Here is a 20,084-nt window from a genome sequence, read left to right as displayed (position 1 = left end):
ATGCATCTGAACTGATTGTCTTATACCTATAGAAAGCTTACATGGGTGCAGTGTGTTCATACAAGTGTCTCTCAATCATTTTGCTGTGCTCATGAGTCAGCTGAGGCGTAGCAATAAAAGCCAGGTTTCCACTCTATGCTCAAAGACCCCAAATTTTCAGAGATGGTAACACCTTATGGCTTAGGAGTGTTATTTCCCAACCAAATTTAAAATACTTCAGCCTGGAGTTTTTGACTTTCTGGATATTCCTATGACCATTCAAAGTATTTGGAAAAAATCAAAACTGTATAATGTAAGGGGCAGGGTACTAGATGAGCATTTAAGAGACCTGTGTCTGTTTCTGTCTTCATGGCCTGGCATCTGTAAAGTCCTTTCCCCACCCCTTCATTTTTTCTGCAAACTTCCAAAGGTTAGGATGTGCCTTCCTGTGTGTATAAGCATCCATCATTATAACAGGAGTGCTGTTAATGTTGTTTTGTTCACTATTACATAAACATGTTTTGGAGTACTCATGAATAATACCAATAGAAAAAATGCCTAATAACTGGTGATTGCTGCATACATCACACCCACATAGAATTTTAGCAGGAACAAAACTTGCAGGCTAGAACTGGTAAAAAATGACAGTTATCTCTAACAGTTTTCATAAAAAAAAAAAGAGTAACCACTAAACCATTCTTCCAGGAAAAGTATTGAAGAAAATTTTCTCAGGGAGTAAATTCAGGTTCCAGAATTTTTATGAGCCATAGCCAAAGGCAGTAATTTTTAAAACCAAACCAAACTGTGAATCAGCAATAAACTGGGGTAATCTGTAAACCATTTTATTATCAAAGAAGACAAATATGGCTAAACGGGTATTGTAATTGTAATTTCTCAAAAGCCTTTTTTCTTATTTTTATTAAAGCTAATGTCTGAAGATTGGTACTGCATGGTAAATGCTTATATGATGAAACTGAACCTGATGTGAACCATATAATTTTTTTGTATTTCCCATATGCAGGTAATACAAAATCTCTCCAGCAGATGTTCTCATTCTCTCCTACCATTACAATGATTCTAAAAGCGCATAAACCCATAAAAGAACTGCTGGGATTAAATGATTGTTCTTCACTGACAATAAATCCAGAATTCTCAACATAATTAAGCCTTCTTTTTATTATTCCTTTTTTTTTTTTTTTAATACAGATGACTCTTGTGGATTATCAAACACAGGTATAAATGAGAATTTCGTAAGCATTTAATGTGTATTTAATTTTCAGATAATAAATTGTAAAATTTTCTGTCACAATATTTGCTAGATGTTGTAACACTGAAGAATATTTTGACAAAGAAAATGCACCCACACCAAAAAAAACATGTTTCTATCTGTCATGAATTATAGTAATGTCAGAGAATACACTAGAAACTTAATACTCATCTATTCTGCATTACTACCTATATCCATCAAGTTAGAAAAAGTTATTTTACTATGCAAAAGTCAGTGTCTTAGGAAACAGTACTAGCTCCACACAGGATTAAATGAAGTTGATGAATGTCAATAAAACTTAGAGATAATACAAAAACATGAAACAGTATAGCCATTTTTACAGTTAGATTTAAATTCTACATCTTAATTGTACTGCTTGTCATCCAAATCCAATTTTGTGCAGTGGGTTTGGAATTTTCTGGTTTCCCATTATTATGATGATGATGACAGTGTTATTATAAGCATCTTATTGTAGAAATAGTTCCTCCTATCCTTTCATCAATCCCTATCTATTTTATTATCCATATGATTTTATTATTATAAATGAAAATCACAAAGCTTCTGACTGAACTTAGTATTGATAAACTACTTGACAGTGTATGCAATAAACAGATAATAAATGATAATAAATGGACCTGGAACCCTAAATAACCTGTCAAGATTTTAGACAAAATGTGTAACTCAAAGTTGGGGGACATGGAAACTGTATTGATTGCAGAATTTAGCATCTTCTCAGTTGTGCCCTGGCAACACCTCAGGGCAAGACTAAAGCATCTACTGCCATGGCCCTTTATGTGCATGTCCTGGAAAGAAAATAAAGGGGGACAATCCTGCAGGCTAGCACATGACATATTACTGATGGGCATATGTCTCAGCAAATATGCAGAGATACAGTGCAAGAATGAGAAATAGAATCATAGAATTATAGAATAGTTAGGGCTGGAAAGGACCTTAAGATCATCTAGGTGTAACCCCCCTGCCATGGGCAGGGACACCTCACACTAGACCATCTCACCCAAGGCCTCCTCCAGCCTGGCCTTGAACACTGCCAGGGATGGAGCATTCACAACTTCCCTGGGCAACCTATTCCAGTGCCTCACCACCCTCACAGGAAATAACTTCTTCCTTATATCCAATCTAAACTTCCCCTGTTTAAGTTTTAACCTGTTTCTCCTTGTCCTGTCACTACAGTCCCTAATGAAGAGTCCCCCTCCAGCATCCTTATAGTATATAGCCTGTAATTAAGCAGTTCTCTTTGGCAGTCACTCTTTTGGTGATTACAGAACAGGTACCGAAATCCAAGGCAATAACAAAAATCAACTGGGAGCAAAGTTATAGCAAGCATTTTGTTGACATACTGAAACTGAAAACAAACAAAAAGGACTAAGTTTCTTGGACCTGCAACCACTGGTGCTATGTGTCTTCTTATCAACTTTCAAAATTTAAAATTAACAGAAAATGTCAAGACCCATTTTTTTGACAGATTCTTCTGCAGTGAGAGTATCTTTGAGCAACTGTAAATCCAATCACTATATGTAAAGTCCCACTCATCTCATTTATGAAGACAATAATAAACACAGTTTCAATAAGACAAGTTGTTCAAAAGAATGTCAGTACTTAAGCCCTTAAATTAGGCACTTCAGCACATTTTTTCTGATACCATCCTAGCTTGATTTTTTCATTCTAAGATTTAGTCTTATTATTCAAATCATTTGGGAAAGCATGCATATTTAAGGAGCCACAGGTCCTACCACCAAGTGCCGATCTCTGTCTTCCCCAGCTGTAATGGAAAAGGTAAAGGTGAACAGTACACTTTTGTGACCTTGTCTATCAAAATATATATTTGTATTTTCTCATCTAGGATGCCTCCAGAAACTGTGAATGCCAAGGACAGGAATTACTCTGCCTTCTTAGCTTTGGATGCATGGGACTTCCAAACAAGGGATATACAGATCCTGAGATGGTGTCCTTGTTGTGATCTCAGCTGTATTTCTCGCTGTCATTGCAGCCCCAGACAGTTTGCTTGAACATCACAGTGACAGATGAGTCAGAGCTCTCTGTGCATCAGGAAGTTTCCTCATGCCCAACACTCTTGAAGATTGAATGATGCAGATAGTTTGTACCACAGGATTTATCATATTGCAACACAAAACTATAGCTTTTAAAGGAAAATATTGCTTCTACCAAAGTGCTGTGCAGGTGGAATTGCTGTCAGCGATGTCTCTCCAGTGTCAGAGACTCCTAGGTCTAAGATCTCAAGCATGAATTCAAACTTGAGCACCTAGTGCAGCAATATCTTAAATCAGAAATGCCTGACTCCTTATTGACTGGAAAGTTTAGGACAATTAATAAGGTAGAATCCTAATTTAGACACTCGTAAAGAATGTGAAAACCATATTACTTATAGTTTAAAATATAAATTAATATAAAACATATATAGAATATTTGCTGTTTGCCTAATATTTATTCAAACCCCTTTTGTTCTGCAGCTGAGAATGCTATTTTCTGAGCACCGAAGACAAGTGCAGAACACTGTTGGTGTAGAACAATCAGCATTGTTAAAGGTAACAGGGAGAGCTTTCATCCAAAACATGCTATGTATCTCACAGATGTTGTTGTAGCTCTTAGTGCTGGTAGTGATAAATGATTTACAAAATGAGTGAATGCTGAGGCACAGCCACACATAGAAAAGGGAATATAAGAAGAATTCCATGACAGCAAGAGACAACTGATTTTTTGAAGAAAGCAGGTATGACATTTATTTTTCCCTTGTACATCTGTCTTCCTACTGTCTAAACTCTTGGACTTGTTTTTGACTTCCTCAGGGTGCTTTGTTTCAAGACCGTCTTGTGCACAACAACAGCAAACCCCTAAATTGCTTGTGTCTAGGGTGGGGTTACATAGGTGTGGATGGTGGTCAAGAACATATAATGGTGCTATTGCAAAGGTGTCATACACTTTTGAAAACTCTGTGTGCCGATTCAAAAAGTAAGGTTGAAATCAGAAGGGATTTGTGGTTCATTTTTTCTTGCTGTTACTCCATCATAATAGCTAGCATGTTCTTACTTTCTGTTCTTTCACTTTATTTGTTCATGCATTTTTTTCAGTTTCACATTCTCTGAGTTGTCCTAAAGAGCATCTGTGAAAGGGTGTGCAGGTTTTCCAAACTAATCTGTCTCATATATTGAAGTGTGTAAAGAACACTTACAACTAATTGAAAACATGTATGCACTTCACAGATGAATGCCTCAGTCACTGTCTTTCAGTTATGAGTCTTGTCTCCCTCTGTTCTTCGATACTTAGTTTTGAAATCACTTTCAAGCCCTCTCTGAGAAGCTCAGTATCACATGTAAGATATGGAAAATGAAAACATTTTGAGTTTTGACTCTGTATTATGTCAGATTCTAATTACGGGGAAACATAATATTATTGTCTACTGTGACTATAGCATGGCAAATATGTAATTAGAAAAGGCTTAACTGTTTCAGAAACATGAACATTTTTCAAGAAAGAATCAAAGTGTTTGTAGTGTCTTGTACCAGGCTCTGATATAGCCCAGAAAAAAAGAGGTTTTAAAGAAAATCACAGACCATTATCAACCCTGTCCTTGGGTTCTGAACCAAGGAGTGCTGAGTGTTACCATGTGACTCACTGACATTGATCCAGGAGTCACTGAAGACATTTTAAATTCACTTCAATATAGATTATAGTCAGTCCACTTTATCAGAAGTGGTAGCCTTCTGCAACCATGAGAAAATACAGATTCCAAACCCTTCAAAAATTTCTTAACATTCCTGATGGTGGTGTTAAAGTGTTTTTCTTAAAAAAGTATTTCTATTTATGAAATTTCTAAAGCAAATTTTTTGAAAGCAATATAAATAAGTGGAGAAATGTAAGTATTCACGAATTTCTTTGTCTTAAACAGGAAGGAAAAAAGATGTTTTTATTACTGAAACATTATGCTTTACCATTTTCAGGTCTTAGTTATTTGTTCAAGTTTCAGGGTTTTGAATGAAATTATCTTCCATTTGAGATTTTATTTAATTTTAGGTAAAAAAGGATAAAAAATTTAAAACTAATTATTATGTGACCATATTGAAAATGCTAGAGATTTTCAAATCATTCTTTCTTTTTATGTTTATTTGTATAGACTCAGGATCCTTATGGGCTGGGGAATAAAAGAAGTATATTTTAAAATAGTTTTTTAGTTAAGAATAGAAAAGTTAATAAAATCATGAATATTATTTCCTACTCATTTTCAAAGACTTTATTGCTTAGTTCAACTTTATAATACATTCACAGAAAATATTGCAGGTCTTAGAATTATTGCAGGAGCTTAGAATTATTCTATGGTTAAGGTAGTCCAGCTTTGAGTAGCAAAATCATTTAATCCAATTTACTGTTGATCTATTTGATCAGTGAAAGGTGTAATGTAACAGTAGACTAAGGTGTTCAATGATTCATGTATTTTCTTCCAGTCCTGAGAAGCTGCAAATAGGAGTATGATTTTTCTGTTCAATTTCTAACTGCAAGTATAGACTTCTATGCAAATTGTGATGCTAGTTTTATCATAATTGACCTTATTGTTCTTCTAACACTTGTTTTGATGTCAAGAAATGACTGAAGTATTTACCCATTCACTCATTTCCCTCCAGTAGTAGTAAGGGTGGTAAAAGAAGGAAAGGCTTCAGCATTCTGTTTTTGGCTCATTACGTGGCAGATAGCCTGGTCCAATTCTCTCTCCTATCTTGGCCTGCTGAAAGAAGAGTTATATCTTGAAATGTAAAGGACAGGAGTAAAATATCTTCTTAGCTCTTTTCTCTAGGAAAACATCCTGAAGTCAACTGGGAAGAGTAATCAGTATCCATGCCTGCTCTTTCTCTTCCTTACTATGAAATCACATTTTTATCCTTGTATCACATAAAGCTTAGAGTTTTGTAGGATTTTCTACATCTGGGATGCGTTTAACTCTTTCCTTCCACAATGGTGGTACAAAGTCCATCTCACAACAGTAATTGTTTATGATAATCTAAAAAGAATAAGTAACAATGACTGAAAGCTTTATGACCTCTGTGAAGTATGAAGTATTTCTATGCAGACAGCTATGGGGTGGGGAGTGCTGTTTGCATATTTTCCTATGGACTATGTTGCAAAACTGCAAATATCACTTAATAAGTATATAAAAAAAAAAAAGAGTGATTCACAGTCTAATAGATGTTTTCCATAGTCTGAATCTCATGTTATTCCCCCCATGGAAGCAAGCTGAGTTGCATTTTCCTTTGCAAAGGTGGTGTTCTTCACACTACCTCCCTAGCTGTACTTAGTCTTCAGCTGAAATACTTGATTTACTTGCTTATGTGATACTTCTAGCCACAAGTATTCATTCTTCACTTCCTTTTGGGAATGCAATGAAAGACCCACATTCCTCTTTATCTGTTAAAGTATAGGATTGCTCAGTTGCACCTCTGTAAAGTTTATCTATCTAGAAGCTTTAGTATATTACAGTGAACAAAAATTGTACAAGAATATTTATGAACAACGTATTCAGTGCACATAATGTGCATAAATGTGCACACAGTGGATATGACACAATCCCACTCTTCCTAAAGAAGCAAAATATAGCCATCGGTAAAGCTAAATCTGGACCCTTTTTTTATTTTCCTAGCAATGAATTGATGTAAGACACCAGAAGAAATAGAAGTCATTGCCTTTCCAGTCTGTCAGGTCAACGATCCAAAAATAAAGAAGCACTCATGCCAAAAATTAGAATAGATTGGAGATATGTTTCTTCTCTCTTCAGTGTATGTAGAAAAATAGAGTCAGTTATGGAGATCTGCGTATGGATTTGGTTTCTTGGTTTGTTTTGTCTTTTTTTTTTGTGATAATTTTTTTCATAATTATACAGTGCAGTTTTAAAGAATATATTTAATTATGTAGGATGTATACAACTTTAAATAGTTTACCAACTTCATAAGTAAATTTTTACATATAATTATTTGAATTATTTGCTGCAAAACGTATCTTGTACTTGCACATCATATTTCTTTGAATATCGATAAGGATAGATAAGGATAAGCAAATGAAATTAAAGAAGAGGAAAACTCTCAGGTAAGATAAGACTATCTTACATTAAGTTTAACTGTGGTTGTCATCCTGCTATTCAGTAACAGATCTGGGACACTGAAAGTCAATGCCTAATAGGAGAAGTCAGTAAAGTGAAGGCTGTTATTTTCTTAGTATAATTTGCAATATTTACAAAAGTGCTTGACTACATCCATATCAGAGAAACACAGAGAAGTTGTTATTGGGAATTCTAATTAAAGTATTAATGATAACTCTCCGAGAAAATAGAATTATGTATATAAAATTACTTAAACCAAAAAAAGCTTTTCAAGCTTTTCCTATCCACCAAAATATTTCCAATCCAATGTTATCCTTCTTCTAGCTTCCTCCAGGGATATAACTCTGCTTGTGTGCTGCAAAAGACAACTGACAAAACTGTTTATACAAACACAGTCTATAGGCCTTGTGTGATAGTATCTTTCCACATTTAAACAAAATCACACATGATCTTTTAATCAATAACAACAAATATTAACTGATATATTTTGCTATATTTAACTCTGTAAACTTTTAGTAGTCTATTTAACCTCACTGTAAAATCATATTTTTATGTTAGAAATGTCTTTTTTTGTAAAAAGAATGTTTGCATATTCCCTTTCCTGATATGTATCTTAATCAGACATTTCTAGTTCATTTTTAATTCAGATAGGCTCTGTGGAAGTAATGTGAGAGATCCAACATAAAGAGCACAGAAGGACAAAATTATTTTGATTTAAAAGAAATAAGTACCCAAGTTAGTTCCCAAGGTAACTAGCAGGTCAAATTTTTTGAAATATCTTTACTGGCTTGAAATACATATCGCTTAGTCAATAAAGAGGACTTTTATTGTGTTATATGAAGTAATGTTTAGAGAATGTCGGTTTTGTTTGATTTTTCTAAAGAGTGAGTGTAAATATGTGTGTATATGTGAGTGTGTGTGCATACACTGTTTAATTTTTAGCAGTATTTAACTCATGCTCTAACAGAGTTGTACTGTTTGGACTTGTGATGTTGCAGGGGAAAGAAAGGTATGATTAATCTCCCAACTTGTTTCATTCTTTCAAGTTTTAATTTTTGAGTCAACAATATTGTCTAAGCATCTTTCTTATTAGGCTATATGTAAAACAAATATAATCAACACACGATTTGTTTTTTTTTTATAAAATGAATGGAGTTTCTATTGGAAAGCATATAAGCAAAATCACTAAACTAAAAAGTGAGGTGTTGAGCCTTTGAACACCAAGCATGGGTATAGACGCAATAACGAATAAAACAATTTTCAGTGATAACTATTCCTTTTGATTTTATTCAGATTTACCAGACTGCTGACTGGAACCCTTCTTAGATTCTGGGTTTCAAAGGTGCTCTAGTTTGTGTGGTGTTTGCTACATTGGATGGACAAATTATCTCATCATGATTTAATTTGTCATGTACCACTTACCAAAACCAGTGAACAGAACAGTCTTGAGGACACTTACATATAACCTTTTCAGTAATGAAAAGAGGTTCTTTATACTCCCAGTGTCCTGTCCTTTTAAGTCTCAAATACGAAATGAATAACCAAAAGTAGTGACAGATGGAGTCCACACATTGGTGAATATTCAACTCAATGAAAATCCAATGACAGCTTCCTGCTAGGCAAAAACTGATTTGTTCATTCTGTGTTTAGGGCTTTGAAAATTTAAAAAACTTAACACCAAGGAACCACAGTATATATGCTTAAAAGCAAGGAGTGTTACATAAGTAGGGAAAAGTGGAGGGAAAAATTGGAGCATGTATGATTGTTTGTCAGTACAGTTTTATGCATGTGAAACACAGTGATCATTATGTCAAAAATGTATCATAGAATCATAGAATGGTTAGGGTTGGAAAGGACCTTTAGATAATTTTGTTCCACTCCCATGGATGCATCAAGCTGCTGTAAAATAATGTTGATGAAATAGCTTGCTGTTGTAGAACATTTATTACCCGATTCCCAAGACTATTGTGGTAGATCCACTAGCATCTTGAAATTAATTTTTCAAATTTCAGATAGAATTGAGAGGAAAAAACATGAGGTGGGAAATAATAAATATATGTTATCATAGCACAGATGCAGTAAACTGCTGTGAGTTTGAGATTCATCTCAAAATTGTACAATGCATTAGAAATTAATTGCATTTAATAGATTTTATCATGCTTTTAATGTTTCAGAATGTTTCTGAGTGACTTTTTATACTAAAGATAACCAATATTATTCCATATGCATGTGTGTGGACATAAATATATATATATATATTCATAACAATAAAATCTCCTTTATGAACTTGGGATGATGACCATAAACTGAACTGAAAACTGTAACTGGAAAATATGGTCAAATCAGAGTTATAAATTCACTGCTTAAATTAATATACAACTTCTAAAGTGATGGAATAATTACACAGTATAGAAAATATTTCTCATATACTTTTGAAATAGTTTTAATAGAAAATTAGTACAACAGTCCTTTAAACCTTTAATATTTAGTATTTGATTTTTTATAACTGTATGAAAAATTGAGTTTTTACATCAGTGCTGTGATGTAAGCAAAGCCAAAGTCAACATTGTTCAACTTCAAAATTTATTTGGGTTCCCTATATTCACTATTTATTCCTCTTTAACTGCTGTTATCTTAATTCTTGAAGAAAATCCCAGACCTTAGTGAATTTTGCAATAAGTCTTTTCATACTTGTCCTTAACTACTTCATCAAACTGAGTGAAGAAAGGGTATGAATTTAGATTTGAAGCTTCTATCTATCCCTACATTGGATTCATATGTTTAGGTATAGTAGACAATATATCTATAAAAGTCATCCTGTTGGCAGGCATTGCTTACAGTAAAATAGCTCCAGATTCACTGACATAGAGTAAGAGAGCACTGCAACACTCAACCACAAAGTCTCCAAAAGTGAATGTTTTCACCAAGAATCTATAAGGTTCCCTCCAGACACTTTTATTGGCAGGATTAGTAGCCAAAAAAGAAAAAAAAATAGCTATCATGCCAAAGCTATAAATGTAATTTACTAACTGCTCGTGATTTCCCTCAAGTAATTTCGGGTAAGATTTCTGTTGCAGATCACCAAACTTCAGTCTTGATCTTCAGCTTAATAGAAGATATGCGATATGTCAGGAGCATAATCTTATAACGGAAAAAGCTTTATGTCCTCTGGTATATGTGAATTCGCCTAAATTCAAAAGCACATACAACCAGGAAGGTGGTATCACTTGTTGTCGTGGTTTAAACCCAGACAGGCAACTTGTTCACTCACTCCCAGTGAGTGGTGCTGGGCTGACAACAATCGAGGGCCCCCCGCCCCCCACAGGGGCTCTCCCCTTCCCCATTCCCGGAGGAACGGGGAGGAGGATCGAAAGAATGCAACTCCTACGGGTTGAGACAAGAACAGTCCAGCAACCAATGTACAACACAAATCACCACCGCTACTACCAACTACAACAATGATAAGAGAAAATAACAAGGGAAAAGAATACAATACCACCGTCCAAGAAACGAGTCCCACCCGGAAGCCCGTGTCCTTCCGGGTAACTCCCAGTTACCCCCCACCCCGGGCATGATGTGCTGTGGTATGGAATACCTCCTTGGCTAGCCTGGGTCAGGCACCCCGTCTGCCTCCTCACGGCTTCCCCTCCTCCCTGGCAGAGCATGAGCCTCACAAAGTCCTTGGTCAGGGTAAACAGCACTTAGCAACAACCGAAAACATTGGTTTCACCAGCACTGTTCCCAGGCTGGAAGTCAAAACACAGCACTGCACCAGCTACCACAAAGGAGAAACATGACTGCTACTGCTGAACCCAGGACACTTGTGATGAACCACTACTAACAGTGATAGCTACTTGAGCTTCTCACTCTTGCAGAAATACTGTAATTAGAATTACCTCAGCATAAGAACACTCTGAAACCAACCAGAATTCATTTACAGTTACCTAAGAATGGTATAGGGAAAAAAAGGCAAAATATTTGGAAAGGCTAGTTATGAGTATTTCACCACTACTTATCAAGACATTTAGTGCCATGACGCTACCAAATTGGTGTGCAAGCAAGGACTGGGTTGGAATTTCAAACATTTGCTTTTGGAAAAGCACCTTTGTGTGTCTGAGACAATTTAGAAGACTATGCCAATATTTTTAGGTGATAATTTTTGGAAGCCTGGATTATAACCAAGATATGAAAGCAGGGTATGTAATTATTATTTGTCTATATGTCACTAGAAACCCTGAAGTTTGGATAAAGTACCTAAAAGAGCAAGCTCATTCATAGCTACATAGGCCTCATAAGCAGATATCGGTAGCTGTTTCCCGGGAATCTCAATGTTGTCAAAATTAAACTGCTACCAAGCCATACATTTTAAAGTTAATTTTGATGTATCTGTGTAATACAAATAACGTTGAGCTAAATTGTTATTTCCACTAATACTATACGGATGCTAATTCATAGCTTCTTATAGAGGTCAAAAAGAAATAGAAAAAAAATGCAACTATCATGATCACTTCAATAAGCAGAAGAGAAAAATTAGCTTGCTTGAAAACTTTTCTCAAATTTTAAATGAAAGCATAGTTTATTATAGAAAAAACAAAATAATTATGCTGAGTTTTAATTTGTTGTCATTTTACTTATTTGTTATGCATTTTTTCTTTCTTCTTTGCTTAGAGTATAAAATCCTGAAATGGCAGTATATAAAATAAGTATGGATGTGCACAGTGATGTTGTGTAACTGAAAAAAACAAAACAGTTTCCATAGCTAATGTTCCTAAGCTTCCCATAGCGTAATTTCAGTTTCATAAAAGGAAGATTTTGTTTACTAAGTTTGCTTTGACATTTGAGTTCAGTTATTGCCATGGCAGAAGACAAGCCAATTAGGTCATATGTATCATCTAAATGGAATTCTGAGTAATGTCATCATTCAGTGGGTCATTGAGAACAGAAAAGTGATTGTGCTCCATCAAACCAGGCTCTATAATCAAGTAAATAATACTTGGAATGTATCATTAGACCATGCAGATAAGAATTCTGATTGGCTGATATTCAGATAAAGAGTATGGGCTTTATATTTGAAAAGGGTGCTTACAAAAAAAAAAAAAAAACAAAAAAAACACCACAACACAAAGGAGGAGGAGAAAATCACCTCTGAAGTGATTCCAAATTTACAGCCAAACTTATTCACAATAGACTGATTTGAGATCAGCTTTAAATATTCTGTGATACAGTCAATGTACCATTATTTTCAGTAATAAATTAATTTCATTTATAAGCATTATCTTTGGCTTAATCTGATGGAGATAATGTAGTGGGTAACTTTTACATATGTTTGAAAAATAAAATAAAACCAAGCACAAACAGAAAAAAATGAAAACAAAACACAACAAAACCTCCCACAAAAAACAATCACTCAAAACTCCCCCCCCCAGACTTTGTGCAAACCCTGAGTGGTTTTCTCCTAAGCTAATTGAATTACTTACATAACTCTTACATTTATGACTATTCCACATACCAAATATTTCACTACTTCAATAACACACTTCAGCAGATGTCAACTATTGTTTCTATAGTGGATTACGCATTTTCTGATGTAGACATTTTCAGGGTATGACTATAGTTAAAGAGGAACTGTAGGGCTCTACCCAATCTATCTTTAGTTAGGAACTATCCAAACCAGCTTTAAACAAACTTGTACAGAAATATTTATCTTTAGTTGCCTGAAGTACTTGAGACTCTATCAACCCTGAAGGGCTCAAGTTAGTCCAAACTGTAAAAAGCACTTTAATTTAAAATGTATACCAGCACTAGAGATGTGTTGAATCTGTTGCATATTAAGCTAGCTTTTGTCAGCAGAACATTGCAGGGATTTAAACCTGTGTTAACAAATTACTTTCATTCAGAATGCTAACTTGACCTGAATCTCCTGAGTTATAAAATTCAGCATGATCAAAAAAAGAGAATGACAGTCTAGGTTAGACTCTGTTAGAATTGTAATGTCCTCACTTTCACAACAACTGGCAAGAGTTTTAAAAAACTGGAGAATGTCTTTTTATTAAATGGAATATGAAGTAGTCTTGAGAATAATACTGTATTTAACCTCTATCCTTTAAAGCACATATATTCTCACGTCTGTGTATCTTGCCTTAGGCCAGTGTCAAAGAACAGAGAGAGAGTTCAGTTCTGTAAGGTACTCAGTAGTCTGGCTGTGATCCAGCAAAGCACTCAAAGATGAGTTTAAATTTAAGTACATGGACAAGCCACTAACTTCAGTGGGATTACGCTGAAAGATAAACTAAACGTAAATGCTTTGCTGGATCACAGCCACGGTTATTAGCACCAAATGACTGCAAATCCAACTTGAGAGGAGCATTTTCCTCTCTCTTTTTCCAGACAGAGCTCACAAAATACAAAGTTCCTTTCAGGAAAGGGAGTTCATGTGATAGCCAGACTTAATAGGTTCAGAGGGTTGGGATGAGCTACAAATCTTGGGATGTTTGTGTTCAAACAAGCAAACAATGGTCTTTGACTTTCCCAGGTTCAGATATTAATTTATTCATTTAACATAATAACGGAGTCTGGACAGGCATATGCATAAAGCAGAAGAAACCAAGTGATAGAGTGACAAGCAAACAGTGTTCCCTATTTTCCTTTGCCAAATTTCTCTTTTGATTTTATCTGTGTCTTCTGTTACTTCTGTAATTGAAGAGAACAAGAAGTCTCTAAGTCTAATAGTGTATGAATGCCCTTACAGGATACATGTCAATAGAAATGAGACAATGCAGTCTATATAATTAGACATAAATTACATTCTTGTAAGCCTGCTGCTGTTCCACCTAAAAACAGGAAAGTGAGCTTATGAAACAATATTTCTAAAAGCAAAAGCAAGCCTGTGCTTTTCAGCATTGCATATTAAGACTGCTAACTTTGTCATTTGGTATGCAAGTTTTGAACTTTCCTTGGCTCCTACCAGTGTAGAGGACCTGGTTAGAGAGCTGGAAACTGCTAAAGGAAGACAAAGTATTTACCAGGGTGATGATGTGACTTGAACAAATATGCAACAGTTTTCTATGCCCTGGACACCTTGACTGCCAAAATGAAAACTAAGCCACAGCAAGCTTCCTATAAAAAATAAAAAGAGAAAATGTCCCCTAAAATAGCATTAAACCACCTAGGACTGCCTCAGCAAACTTGGCCACATGTGGGTTTCTTGAAGGCTTGTATCTTATTTAAAAATAATACGCAACACACACAATAGGGCTCCATATTTCAAGGGAAATAATTAACGACAGCATTTCACCTGCTAGATAACATCTGTCATTGAAGCAATGGGCAGCTCTGGCAAAAGTCTGCCACGCTGCACCCTGAAGTACAGTCAAATCAAACTGATAAAGAATTCTATCAGAGGTTAGTGAACATGAAACACTTCCGAATTACAAAGTGCCCAAGCAGCTCAGCATGTGTACTTCCCCCCCTCCCCTGATTTATCTTGTTCCCACAATCCAACTGCTCACCTTTTCATCATATCCACCAATCTCTTCCTTGTTGAGAAACAATTGTACCCTAGGAATCTTTTGAACTCATTTGTACTCTTTCTTTTTTCTCATTTCCTTGAACCTTGTACTATGGCTTTATTATCTTTCATATGAGCTCCAATTTTCTATTTACTCCTAGATCGTTATTGCTATAAAATGTTCTCCAGATTCAAAATCTGTCACGAACATGTATCAGTTCATTTCATAAACCGGAAAAGTCAATTTTTAAATCACCTCTTGAAATTTGAAGAAAGTTTTGTAGTCATGCAGGTATATTTTATGTTTTCATCAAATATTCATAACAGTATTTTAAAGCAGAACATGTTTCCTCAACTATGTTCCCATAGATCTACTTTTCTAAGTGCATAATCAGGTCAGTTAAAACCATCAATAGTGAACTGCCTGATATCCAGTTCCCAGCATGCACAGATTTTTATTCTTCAACTTATGAAAGAAATAGAAAAGAGGCTGTTAGCTGTACGCAATACAGGAACTCATTACCTTGTCTTACAAAATGCATTTGCAGAATAAACCATGTTCTAAATAGTATTCTTTTTTTCAAAAATTTTTTTTGACTGAAAATTCCAGTTGGCCCCGATATGTGGAAATTTTTCAATCTGTAGTTTATTGATTCCTATCTAACTCAGATCAAGAGACACTTGCAATTTTCAAAATCCAGTATCTCTTCCACAGCACATGTAAAATGACTGCAGTGACAATAATAGATCATTTCCTGGGAGGCATGTCTTCATCTGAAATCCATCATCAGAAAGAACGTTGTTTTGGAACTTAATCAAAGAGACTTAGAATTAAATACATTCAGAAAGACTTTTCTTCTGAGGTTAGGCTTAGATCTGAATTAAGACATTTTGGTGAAGTTCCATTTTTTTACTATTGGAATGCACTGCTAAGGCCAAAGCAGATGATACTATTTAGGTTGATCTCAAGCTCTTTTTCCAAGCTCTTGGGTTGTTTTCACAGTGATGTTAGCTGAAGTTCTCAACACTTAAATGAAGTCCTTTGTGAAGTCAGACTGTTCACAATAGCAGCATACAAATGAGCTCTTGATTTTGAACCTGTAACATCACATGGGCCAGCTAGCTCAAACTAGTTGCTCATTAATGCTAGTCAGAAGTCTCCAGCTCTGAATAGCCATGAAGTTAAGATCAAAATGAAAGTTAAAGGCTGAGATTACACTTCAGTAGAAAAAGAGGCACTCAGATTAATGTTTAGGGTTTTTTCTGTTTGTTTCTTAGAGTCACAAGAGAAATGAACAAAACATAACTCACACAGAGAAGGAAAGCATGGTTAGACAGAGAAAAGTAGATTTCTTCCATTTTATTGGTATATGAATCTGTTTGCTACAGGCTTCTATCTGTGTCAGCCTCATGGGGTTAGGGATCTGTTACTACAGTGTGATTTCTCCAGCCCCAGGAATACAACTAAAATAAAACTCAAGTGTTCAAGAAAATTTGCAAATGTCATTCATTCTGAGAGGTGGTGGAGATATTTTAAGTTCTGTTGTTTGGAATTAGTGACTAAACATGAGCACAACTGAGCCTTCTTTTGGTAGATAATTTTTTAAAAAATTGGGAAATAGGAACTTACATAGTAAATAAAATATATTATGTATGGGGTCATTTAACTGCAATTACCTCATATTAAAATCTGAAAGTGAGAGAAAATACAGTCATTGGCTATGATATAAAAAAAAAGAGTTAATCCCTCCTCTGGATGCAGCTCAACGAGATGACACTGATGCTTCAAAGGGTTGAGGTGTCTCCCGCTTCTTCCTCACCCAATCTTTCCTCTCTCCTCTCCAACTTACTTCCCACTTCATATCTGCTCTTGCCTCTGTGCAGCAATTCCACTTCTTTTGAGCCTGCTCTGACATGTCTGTTTTTGAAGGCAAATGCACATGGAGCCTGTGAAAGTAAGGGGTCAATAAACCCATTAGATTTGCCATAACAACACAAAATTACTTGCATCTCTTGTATTATTGTATTGGCTTGAGGTTGGGAAGGGTTGTATGGGAAGAAATGTAGAAGCAGCAAAGACAGGCAAATAGGATATTGCTGTCTCCCTTTTGAAGGTAGCAAGTTATTAAGCCATCTCAGTTTCTTGTATAACTGTCCTACTAGGATGTGACAGTCTGGGAAATATAACAGGGAAATATGGTGTGGCAGTGCCACATACAGATCTACCTTAAGGTCTAACTTTATACACCTACCTTAAGAACCTGAAAATGGACCTTTGCCTCTAAATATTAGAACAGGTTTCTCAAAGAATGAGACAACACTCAGCAAAGGATCTAAGAGCCTGCCAACTTCCAATTCAGATGTCCAAAGTTAAATGGGGTTAATACATCAATATTCATTGTAGCACAGCTGTGAGGGTCCAGTGCAGTAAAAAGGACCGTGTTTTGTAGTCTATGATTAAGCTGAAGGGATTATTTTTGACCTTGCAGAACAGACAACTGCAGAGGTAGGAGTTTCTTACAGAGGATATTATGCCAGCAACCAATACACTTTTGCTGAGAGATAAACTCCTTTGCTACAAACAAAACGTGATACAGATGTATGGCTATCTGTAATATGTGATAGTATAGGATTTTAATGGAGCTTTGCTGACACAAAACTGGAATTAATGTTGTATGAATCAGTCCTGTAGTGAAATGAGGGTCAATTTATGCTAACACATTCTTATATTATTCTCTGCCCTCTCAGAATAACAATTATTAGCTTTTCTGAACACTTATTTGCATTGAGAAACCAAGTTCAAAATCCTGCCTGTGTTGGTACATATATAATTGTCCTATTAGGCTAAAACTATTTCTGAATCTTTTACTTTATATCAATTTGTTTTTTTCCTTGGTAGGTGTATCACATCACTCTAGACTACAATCAATATAATTTCCTAGTATGTCTCTTCATTTCTGTTTTTATGTAATCCTCCACCTTTCATTTGCATGAACATGAGATGAGCTCATGACAATTTCTTTGACTTTAACTCACCCTCCTAAAAACTCTTGACATTTTTGCTTCTCTGATTTAGTTGTGAAGTACATCAGAAACACTTCTTTCTTCTTTCCTTTGTAGCCAAAAGAGGTCCTTTCTACTCCTTTCAGCTTTGTTGGTGCAACTGCTGGGTAGAGCTACTTGAGATGCCTCTCAGCAAGACCTTTTGAATTCTGTTTTGTGCATACTTCAGTTTCTTTTGTTAGAGGTTTTCCACTGTGCATTATGCGTCAGAGCAGTCTTTACACTTTTCCACCTTTCTTGCACTTGCTGTATAAGGCCCAGTAGCACTGTTATTGTAAATGTTACATCTTGAAATTTCATCTACAAATACAAGTCATTCTGGTATATATTTTGATATTGCATAACCTGAGGGTGCATTTGAATTAGTTCCAATTTGGAAATAGACTGGCATTCATCCTACCTCTTAAGTAGTAAATAGAGGCATTTGTTTGTAAAGAAAAGCTTAGATATTTATGGTTTGAGGGTACACAGAAGTTGATTTCTAGCTTGATCTAAAACCTGTTGAATCAATGAAAAGACTTCCACTGGCAGCAGCTAGCTTTGTATCATGTCTGTTATGCAGTATCTGTCCTCCACTAATGATAGATGCCTTGTCCTTTGACTTTCCCAGCAAACAGAACAGCATATTAATAGCTGATACAGGATGCATGTCTGCTAATTCAGAACTGAAAAATAGCACTTCAGCAGAAGATAAAAGTATATTTCTAAAAGGAAGAATAAAATTACATTTCTTTACAACTAGTTTATCACTGTTTGCAGTTTCCAGTCTACAACAGAAGAAATAACAATAAATATTTAGCAAAAGAAAGTGAATCTGCATTTAGACTATTTAAATAAATATGTAAAGGAAAATCAGCATAGATCACTTGGTTCTGCCTAACTCTTTTTTATCTTCCATCTGCCTGTCTTTGGTGGATGTTGTTCATGCTCTTTAGTTTACAGTAACAAACAGGCTTTTTAATTTTTCTATCTTCCTTCTCTCTCATGCCAAGCTATGATGGGTGGTGTGACAAAAAGGATTCATCAGTAAATTCTAAATTCTGAATACAAAATAAATTAACAATAGGAGACACAGATTTGCATTCTCTGACAGCTTTGCAATTGCATCTGCTGCTTTCCCATTTTTTTCCATTTACTTGTTTAATTTTGATAATAATACAAACTCAGCATAGAGCTACCTTGCCTTTTTTAAAAAATGCAGACATGTACAGTATTGTCCTAATATACTTTTTGTTATTATTTGAGTTGCAGTTTGTGTTTTCTATTGAAGCAACAGCAGATGAAAGATAGGCAACAGTCTCACGATCAAGAATTCAATTCCATGCTAACTTTCACTCTCTAAACAACATTTTTCAAACATCATGATACTGATTTGTCAGGTAATAAGAATTTCCTAAAGGTTAACCATTTGTAACACATTGATCATGTACATGTGGTGATGAAGATCCAATAAGAATTCTGAGGGCAATCGACAGAGACTTCAGGGCCCTGGGACAGTTGCTTAAGGGATCAGGAGAACAAGTAGCACTCTTCTATACTTCCAGTTCCATGGAATGATGGGGAAAGAAAAAAGAAGAACCAGCAAATCAATACCTGGCTCCAAGCCTGGTATCACTGACAGAATTTAGGTGGTTTTGATCATGGGTTGGTTTACATGGCACCAAGCCTACTGGCAAGAGATTGGTTACAGCTTTTTCAAAGCAGGAAAAGAATCTTTGCACAGGAGTTAGCAGGGTTCATCAAAAGAGCTTTAAACTAGATTTGAAGGGGGAAGGTATAAAACCAGGATTGCTACAAATAAGCCTGAGGGCAACACACCAAAGTTTGAGGGATAGTATATTATCAAGGTCCTTCGGTCTGCCATCTCAGTAGAAGCAGGGGGTGGAGATCCATGTAGAAGCAAAGACGATGGGATTATTGACGTTTAGAAACTATAGAAGCACCTGAGGATGGGCCAGGGAGGCTTCTTCCCTCAAAAAGGTGATAAGATCAATAGCCCAACTGAAGTGCATCTACTCCAATGAACACAGCATGAGCAATAAACAGGAGGAAAACTGTGACATAGCTGCCATCAGAGAAACATATTGGAATGACTCACACAACTGGAGTGCTTCAAGGCACGGCTAGAAACTCTTCAGAAGGGATAG

The 20,084-nt window shown here is 35.6% G+C and overlaps 1 protein-coding gene across 1 annotated transcript in view; it reads left to right on the top strand.

The window, feature by feature from the left end:
• Positions 1-3,842: 3,842 nt before the first annotated feature.
• Positions 3,843-20,084, top strand: part of CDH19 (cadherin 19) — a 116,380-nt gene continuing 100,138 nt past the window's right edge. The window contains exon 1 of the mRNA XM_062633069.1: positions 3,843-3,995. The gene's annotated coding sequence lies outside the window, so the exon portion shown is untranslated. The remainder of the gene's footprint in view (positions 3,996-20,084) is intronic.

The sequence above is a fragment of the Pezoporus occidentalis genome, unplaced genomic scaffold, assembly GCF_034315485.1.
Source record: "Pezoporus occidentalis ecotype Australia unplaced genomic scaffold, CSIRO_AGI_Poc_V1 ctg4, whole genome shotgun sequence".
Classification (NCBI taxonomy): domain Eukaryota; kingdom Metazoa; phylum Chordata; class Aves; order Psittaciformes; family Psittacidae; genus Pezoporus; species Pezoporus occidentalis.
Note: the sequence above shows the minus strand (reverse complement) of the source record. Positions and strands in the feature narration are given on the sequence as shown.